A 9,571-nucleotide genomic window follows, 5' to 3' on the forward strand; every position below is an offset into this window, starting at 1 on the left:
ATGAACTACAGTTAAGCATTGTTAAATTGAGTCGCAAGTGGAAGAAGGTGTAACATCTGCAACACAATGTTTACTTTCGGTATAACAGAGGGGTGAATGTAGAGGAAGCAGCTAGAAAGATTGGAACTGTGTGTGGAGCGAGTGCTTTTGGGAAAAATACGCCAGAAAAAGATATTCTTGTTTCAACAAAGATCGTTCTGGCATGAATGATTTTCCACATTAAGGAAGTCTCGACTACTGATATATGTGACCATTTTACCATCATGCGACATTTGCATTCAACAGGCAAAGTTCAGAAGTCTGGTGTAGGAGTATTGCATGCTCTAATTCGAAACAACAAAAATCAACGGAGTGACTATTATTGAACGCCATCAGGTCGCTCATTGAGCATTCCTATGCAGTACTGTTACTGGTGACGTGCTATGATGCCTTTATCGTTAACTTCCTAAGAAGAAATGAAAGGCTGAGCCCCACCAAAAGATGTAAACTAGAGTGAAGAGTAGTGTGAACATAATGTGGTGTCACTGCCAGACACCACACTTGCTAGGTGATACCCTTTAAATCGGCCGTGGTCCGTTAGTATACATCGGACCCGCGTGTCGCCACTGTCAGTGATTGCAGACCGAGCGCCGCCACACGGCAGGGCTAGAGAGTCTTCCTAGCACTCGCCCCAGTTGTACAGCCGACTTTGCTAGCGATGGTTCACTGACAAATTACGCTCTCATTTGCCGAGACGATAGTTAGCATAGCCTTCAGCTACGTCATTTGCTACGACCTAGCAAGGCGCCATTACCAGTTACTATTGATGCTGTAAAACATGTACCGTCAAGAGCGATGTTCACCAATTATGGATTAAAGTTAAGTATTCCACAGCTACGTCCTTTTTTGCTACTCTAATTTCCTTGACCTATGCCAGACCTCACGCCAGCCTGCGTGGGCTAAAACGCGTGCCTTTCGGCTTCCTCTCAAAACCGGGTTGGCTCTCTTGCCAGTCCACAACACATAATATTTTACGTTTGATAGCTCCAAAAGCGTGTTTTATACTACGAATTCTGCCCCAAGGGATGTGTGCAACACAGCTTGAATTTGTTGTCAACAACTGAGACACCTTTCGGTCGCAGTATAAGAAAGTCGAGCAACAAAACTACATCACCTGTGCTACTGCATAATAACTCACTCTGTTGATTTGAGAAACAAAACTATCCAGGAGATTGATAGGAAAGTCGTCTCTCAGACACTTGTATTGTTAGGGAAGTTCCCTCTAAAGCACTTGTCCCTCTCGTCATATATTCGTAAAATATTACCTTTCCCAAAATGGCTCTGAGCACTATGGGACTTAGCATCTATGGTCATCAGTCCCCTAGAACTTAGAACTACTTAAACCTAACTAAACTAAGGACAGCACACAACACCCGGTCATCACGAGGCAGAGAAAATCCCTGACCCCGCTTGGAATCGAACCCGGGAACCCGGGCGTGGGAATCGAGAACGCTACCGCACGACCACGAGCTGCGGACTATTACCTTTCCCGTTCTTGATCGATCAACCGTCAAGGTGATTCATTTCTAGACGAAAATACTCTTAAAACTACTTTGGTTTAATGACATTGTTAAAACAAGTTGGTTTCTACGGGCGTAGAACTTGTAAACAACTGTAGCATTGTCAGATTGTTTTAGATATCGTGAAAGAAAATTCAGCTGCTGATTAATTTCTCTTTGATGATTACTGTTACGTTTAGTAAACTAATTGAAAATGCAAATAAAATATTCGCTTTACTAATACAAATTAAATTCAGCTTACTACAGAAACATCACGACGGCAGTCTATCTTAATAAAGCATTAAGTTCAAACATGGTTCAAAGGGCTCTGAGCACTATGGGACTTAACTTCTGAGGTCATCAGTCCCCTAGAACTTAGAACTAGTTAAACCTAACTAATCTAAAGACATCACACACATCCATGCCTTAGGCAGGATTCGAACCTGCAACCGTAGTGGTCGCGCGGTTCCAGACTGTAGCGATGCATTAAGTGTCTGTAAGACGATTGATCCTATTCTAACACGAATTAGTAGGATATTACCGACTTTTGACTTCGAAAAGATCTGTATTTACTTCATTTCCTGTATGATTCGCAAGTGTTATGAATATGTGGCATTTCATAGATAAAATTATGTATTCACAACAACAAAACATATCTCGGCAGAAAACAAAAGTGGCATTATGAAATTGGCAGTACCGTAAGGTTTTCGGTCTGACAGTAAGGGTTACTGAAAGTACCAAGACGAATTTTGCTCGAGTGCTGTCTTACGATTCCCTTATTGAGTTTGTATCTGCCTGCTTGTAGCTCTACTACAAAAGAATTAAAAATCTGGCTTTCAGCGAGTCTAGAAAGGCGAACGACAGCAGCTTGCACCTGGTAGCCAAGCATGTTACCTGAGAAACGGTATTTCCCTGAAGTGGGAAGACATCCTTTTGTGGTTGAATTGTTGGCAAATATCAGTCAGACATGTGCCGTTGGTCTATGGGTTTCGGTGTGTTGAATTTGTACCAATGATTTATCTACAGGTTTTTTCTGTCCCAAATAGAGAGTTGAAGTCTCCAGTTAGTATTTTCACGTCATCTTGGTGAATTTTGCTGATAGCATTTTCGAGTGTGTTCCAGAATTTTCGACATTTTTGGTGTTTTTCTTATTTTCGATGTTGGTGGGGCCATGTCCATTGATGAGTGTATATTTTTTACTGGGGCTCTGAATGAGCATAGTCATAAGTCGATTGTTGATGGGTCTGATTTCTTTGACAAAATTGATGATAGATCTGTGTTCGAGAAATGCCATGCCCAAGATTGATACCCCTTTCGCTACCTTTTGTTGCATTTTGCTCTTGAAGATGCAACGGTTTCCGTAACGCAAGGTTTCATTGTCAGTTAGTCGTGGTTCTGGGACGAGCAATGATGAGAGTTTTTCGTCGGTCGATTTATGATGTGAGACTATTTAGTTTTCGTATTTGGATCAATGTATCGATGTTTAGTTATATAAAAAAAGTTATTATGTGTGTGAAATGTTATGGGACATAGCTGCTATGGTCATCAGTACCTAAACTTACACACTACTTAACCTAAATTATCCTAAGGACAAAGACACATACACCCATGCCCGAGGGAGGACTCGAACTTCCGCCGGCACCAGCTGAATATTCCATGACTGCCGCGCATCAGACCGCTCGGCTAATACCGCGCGGCGTGTAGTTTACAAACGCATGTTTTCTACTTGTAGGGAAATTTACAAAAGATCTTCAATATTATCTGCCGTGCTAACCTGGACTCCCCAGAATCCGAAAATCCAACTGCCACCTGTCGATAGCCGGGTTGTGTACCACCTGTGGTAAAGTTGACTTTGCTTGCACAATTCATGTTTGCTTGTGTTTCATTTGTTTGACTTGGGTGATACCAGGACCGGACAGGACCAGAGGGTGTTGAAGCCTTTGGAAGCAAATATTTTCGTCCGAGCTCATTGAGCTAACAGACGGTGACCAGAGTAGCGGTGATTTTCACTCAGACGTGTCTGGATTTTGGGTTCAACGGGTGAGTGGCCGTTCAGGATTGTGTTACTATTTGGTTCACCCCAAGTATTTGATTTCCTCGGTACTACCCATATGGGGGAGGGTACCACTATCGGCCCCACGGGATTTTTATTATTATTCTCAACATGTCAGCAGCAAATCCGATATGGTGCATCTTCCCACCACTGAAATAGAAGTGCATTGCTCGATTCAGTTTTTCCATCACATAAATATGGGTTATAGTTACGTTACGTTGCTGCTAGTAGACATATTCCTCACTTTTTCTTAGGCAGTTGCCACCTGTTACTCCATCATAGGAATTTATGTGAGCGGCATTGTTGCAATACAGACGTTCAAATTATCCTATTTCTGTAATTTCATTTCGATACCAGATCGTTCTAATCGGATTCAGCCAGTCAGGCTTAATGTGGATATCCGAATACGACTCTCATCATTTGATAGACTGGGTAAACCACATTCTTAATCGGACTGTTGAATCTAGATCACTTATCTATGACAGGGCCTGAATTCTAAAACACTGTGGAAAATAATAATACAATGTGCTTATTACTAAAATGTTATTTAAATATAAGTATATGAACGAACGAGATAACAGTTTATTTACAGGAGCAGAGCCCCATCCATCATAGCAGAGCAGTGCGAGATTGGTTTCAGGACCAAGAAAGGATAAATTGTTGCCGTTTGTTCCACGATCACCGAACATTAAGCAGATAGAGAATATGTGGGCAGAGGTAACACGGTCAGTGCCATGTGTACATACAAATGCAAGCGACCTTTGGACGAATATAGAAAACGTATGGTGGGAAGTAAACCATCACGCTACACTGTCGACGACTTAATGAAATCAGTGCCCCTACGCCTTCGAGAAATCTGGTTGATGTTACTAAAAGTATACTCGTCCACCAAACCCATGTGGACAATTATCCTATAGTCGGTCAAGCTTCGCTTTGTCGCAGCTCTTTAGATGCAAATCCATTTACTTTCAGTCTCCTCCTTACAATTCTTGCTAAGCAAGGTAATTTAAAAATCTCATCCATTCGACGCCAACTGAGGAACTGACTGGTGCATGTGTCGTTCAACAGACCGTAAATGTCACCCTCACTGGAATCAATGTGTGTGTGTGTGTGTGTGTGTGTGTGTGTGTGTGTGTGTGTATTTTCGAGTTCACGCACAATCTTAATCAATACTATTATCATCATTAGAGAGACAACCAACAATAAATGTTGCATCAAATATGAATGTAAAATTTTTTAATGCGATGGGAAGTTACAAACTGAATTTTTACCCAACCCACGACCTGCGTATTACGTTAAGTAAGATGTATTAACTCCATAGCATCGTTAGCAGAGACACTGCGCTCTTGTTGTCGAGGCTCGCGACAAGCGCAGCGATCAGCAGTGCCCAATGCCGCCGCGATTTGTTTATGTTGGCTGAGCGTGGACACTGCAGCAGATGCTTCGCCATAAACAGAAAGAAATCACCTTGGCTCTGACTGCAGTGAGCGGATATCACTGCCTGCGTGTTCTTATAGTAACCAACGTGAGACTCTACTCACAGGAGCCATGGAGTAATTGCAACGGGTATCATGTCATTAGTCATCAGAATGTTAACCAGTGATGAAATGTCCACTCTATTTGAATCCCAAGAATCTCACAAAGGAATGTGAGGTGATATCAAAATTTATCCAACATACAAAAATTAACTGCAGGGCTTTCATGTATGGAGTAGTAGCACACAAGGAAATATTATGTCTTGAAAGCGTATATTTCATTTCCTCTTCTCATATTAACGCCCTTGTATTAGTATGAAGTGAGGAAATAAACACCAAAAACTAAAGTTCCTGAGAAGCGTATCAGTCATTTCCTCTTCTCATATCATAACTTTTGTTTTAGTATGAAGTAATGACCATTCGTTATTTGAGTAAATATGAACTACAATCTGATTCGCAAATATATGGCATGGGTTAGTGCCGGCACAAAGCATCACTAACGGTTGGATGCCGTTGAAGTCCCGTTACACTGATGGCAAATCACCTCTATTGCCTCAAGAAACAATTGCATCTCAAATATCGAAGGACCGACGTCCACAGTGTCACAGCGCGTTGAAATACAGCTATGACGGCAGATGAATATTTGTGACGGACTGGGCTTCGAACCTGGACCTCCTGCTTACTAAACAGACATGCTGACCACTGCACTATTATTATTATTATTTTTTTTTTTTAAGTTTGAGAAGACTTTCAGCACCAGGTAGGCGGAGGGAAAGAGGGCAGGGGTCGAAGATCCGAGGCCTGGCCTCAATGCCTCCCCCATACCTGTCACTGAGCAGCTGCATTATTCCCATGTATTCCATGTTTGCACCCATATATGCCTTTAAATTGTGGAACAAAATTGAAGTAGTAATTAAGGTAAAATGATTACAGATTGCCGTCTCCAATGGCGTGCGTTCCTTGTAGAACATAACTTATAACAGTGAAAAGGGCGACGGTAAAATACATAACAAATATTCATTCAGAAATATATTCACAATTTAGGTTATTACGCCATTAACCACAATCCGAGTTGGAGTCTCTCTTCAGTTACAGCTAGCCACTGCGCACCTATTGCACCATTGTAAGAACTGAGATGCAGTATTTTGGACTTAAAATTTTGAAAATTCGTTTGTAAGAACTTATGAGATCAAGATGCTTTGGTCATCGGTCACTAAGCTTACACACTACTTAACCTAACTTACGCTATGGGCAACACACACGCCCATGCCGGAGGGAGGACTCGAACCTCCGACGGTGGGCACTGTCGGGATACAGCAGTCAACCTCTATTCAGCACCTGTCTACACACGCGTTACCCCTAGCCCCCAGCCGGCCGGGGTGGCCGAGCGGTTCTATGCGCTACAGTCTGGAACCGCGCGAGCGCTACGGTCGCAGGTTCGAATCCTGCCTCGGGCATGGATGTGTGTGATGTCCTTAGGTTAGTTAGGTTTAAGTAGTTCTAAGTTCTAGGGGACTGATGACCTCAGAAGTTGAGTCCCATAGTGCTCAGAGCCATGTGAACCTATCCCCCAGCCGTGGCCATTATTCCACTCGCTCGTGGCCACACTGTATTCCCGCTAGGGTTCGGACGATGTTGTGCGTCTAGCACTGAAAACTTTCGATGACCCGTCTACACCCAAATAATTATACAGGATTTTTGAGGAGGAATAGTAAATATTGTAGGAGGTGGTGGTATAGACAAATTGCAGAAAAAATGCTCTATATAACCCCCTGTATATGGATATATGTGTGGTGTCCGTTCTTTCGGGAATGTCCGAAAGAAAAGACACTACGAATCCGGGTTCGAACCTGGTCAGGCACAAATTTTCATCCGACGCCGTTGTTCTATTTTAATTCGCATGACAGCCTGAACATTCAATCTTTAATTGACTAACAAGGCTCTCTATTTCGATTCGTAGTGTCTGTTCTTTCGGAAATGTCCGAAAGAACACACACACACACACACACACACACACACACACACACACACACACACACACACACACACATTTTTATCTTAAGTGCTATTCGGAAAATGTTAGGCAACTCAGTGATAGTGCCGGACCGGAGCTGCATCAACCTACTCATTTCACTACATATAGTTGTAATTTTCTGAACAATTCCTGCTTAATAAGTGATAGCGACACTGTCTCTCATTGTTTACTTTGTCGGAAACCTGCTTCTCTCTGCCCTAGCCTATACTATAGCAATGAATAATTGCTCACATTCTTGATACCTCAGTGGACGTGCTACTGCAACTGTAGCCAAAGATTCAAATCCCGCTGGAAAAGTATGTTTCAAGTCAGATCGTTTTGCTCCTCCCGTGCTGTCATTGAAAACGATCACAACGAAATTAAGTATAGGTATCCTATGAAACCCTTGAGTTCATAGTGTGGTGCTGTGAAGATGAAAAAAGTAGTTTTTCAGAATTATCAGGTGACAGATGGAATCTGTCAGACTTCACTAATTATGATTGCATTATTAACTGTTGATTCACAGGCGCTTTTCTGTCGCTTATTGTAACTGTTATTTGAATGTTAGAGCTGGAAGAATAGAAACATCAAATTTTCGCCATATGGAATGTTCGAATTCACCCTAAATCTTCACGTTACGAACGAAGGCAGAATATCCGTCAGGAAAGCTGACAACAATAAACCAGGCCATGCCTGTCTTCTGGTGGATGTGCCAATGACAGTGATCTCAATAACAATATTGTACAGTAAATATACGTTGCCAACTCAACCACTGGAGAAGCTCCGAAACTGTGACTCGCTTCTGGTAAATACCCTTTCAAGGTTTCGGTCCGATTAAGTCAGTAAAACACAAATAATTGCCGCAGTTATTAATTTATGACATTTAGTTTCCATTCAGTGCATCGATGTATTACAAGTAATTGCACTCTAGCCCCTCAACCTAGTTACAGAAATGTTAATAAGACTCATTGACATATAATGAGGATCTTGCGGCCCTTGTCACCCCGCAACTTTGAGACGAAGCTATAGTCACTTCCGAGGTCACTCACAGAACACATCAGCTGGTATCCTTCCTGGCGGTATAACTGAAACTTGGCAACAGCGCAGAATATGTTTGGCGACTCTGTGACCGACGAGTTACTTCCTTGATGGCACAGAACTATACTGCTAAATTCACTTGATATCATTGTGTCATTTCAGTTTAATACTGAGTGATTTTCGCTTGGGATGTGACATAAGAATATCAGTTAATCCTTTTGAGTCCACGAAAGTGGTTCCACATGGGAAGTACAACTACTGTCGCCTCTTATGTTGCGGTTTATCTGCCATAGCGCTTACTGGGTGAATAAGTAAGTGGAAGACACCAAGCCTATTCGCTAGCTCCTAGGTATTGCCAACGGCCATACCGTGTTGAATACACCGGTTCTCGTCCGATCCCCGAACTTAAGCAACATCGGGCCGGGTTAGAACTTGGATGGGTGACCGCCTGGGAGCACGTGTGCCGCCGCTGCACTGAGTGGCAGGTAGCTGAGGGTTGCGGGCCGCCCCGCCGAAGCCGGGAGACCAACGGGCCGACCCCGCACCGCGCCAGCCACCTGCCGTGTTCGCAGTGCGAGCTGCAGCGCTCATCGCCTTTGCGATGGTCTTTAGATATAAGAGGCAGGAATAAAAGTGACTGTTTCTGGAAGCTATGGCAACAATAAACTGTGGTGACGCCATGCAATGCATGTTCGACCGGAATTACGAAAGGGCAATTGCATTTGAAATTCGTAACTCGATATTACACTACTGGCCATTAAAATTGCTGGCTGGCCGCCTGGCAACACGTGTGCTGCTCGCTATTGTGCGTCCCAGGTAGCCGAGGATTAGCGGCTGCCGAGCCGTCGCCGCCCGACATCCTACCGCGCCGCGCCGCGCCCGCGCCCGCCGCCTGCAGGGTCCCCCCCGCGCCAGCCGCAGCTGTTTCGCTGCTAACGCACGATCCAACGATTCGGTAAGTCACGATGACGACGTATAACCGCTCGAAGACGACGTTGCAATTGCAATTCGATCGAGAATACGTGAGTCCGACGGCCTTTGAAATCGAAGAATGGATGTTCGACGAACTGCGTATAGAGGAGGAGGAACTAGAGGGGCTGATGCTCGATTTTACTTTGTATAGTTTATTCGTAAAGTTAAAAATACTAATACGGTGTGAAACCCTTGTGTCCACACATGGTGGAACACGAAAATTTAAGCACAGAGACGGCGCAGTGAGTGATGTGAAGATCTCCTTCGCCGGATACGGTGTGCGTCATTTGAAAGTGTATAATCTTCCATTTGAAGTGCCTCGACGAAGTGGGACGTTACTTGCGTCTTTATGGCGAAGTAATATCTGTTAGCCGCGAGTTCTGGGGTGCTGGCCACCGGTACGAGGTGGACTCTGGCGTCAGACCAGTGACGATGGTGCTGAAAAAACACGTGCCTTCCTTTGTAACGATGGGCGGGCACA

General features: G+C 43.7%; 1 pseudogene; it reads left to right on the forward strand.

The window, feature by feature from the left end:
- The first annotated feature begins 8,472 nt into the window (after positions 1-8,472).
- Positions 8,473-8,590, forward strand: LOC126102327 (5S ribosomal RNA; annotated as a pseudogene).
- The last annotated feature ends 981 nt before the right edge of the window (positions 8,591-9,571 follow it).

Source organism: Schistocerca cancellata, chromosome 9 (genome assembly GCF_023864275.1).
Source record: "Schistocerca cancellata isolate TAMUIC-IGC-003103 chromosome 9, iqSchCanc2.1, whole genome shotgun sequence".
In the NCBI taxonomy this organism is placed as follows: domain Eukaryota; kingdom Metazoa; phylum Arthropoda; class Insecta; order Orthoptera; family Acrididae; genus Schistocerca; species Schistocerca cancellata.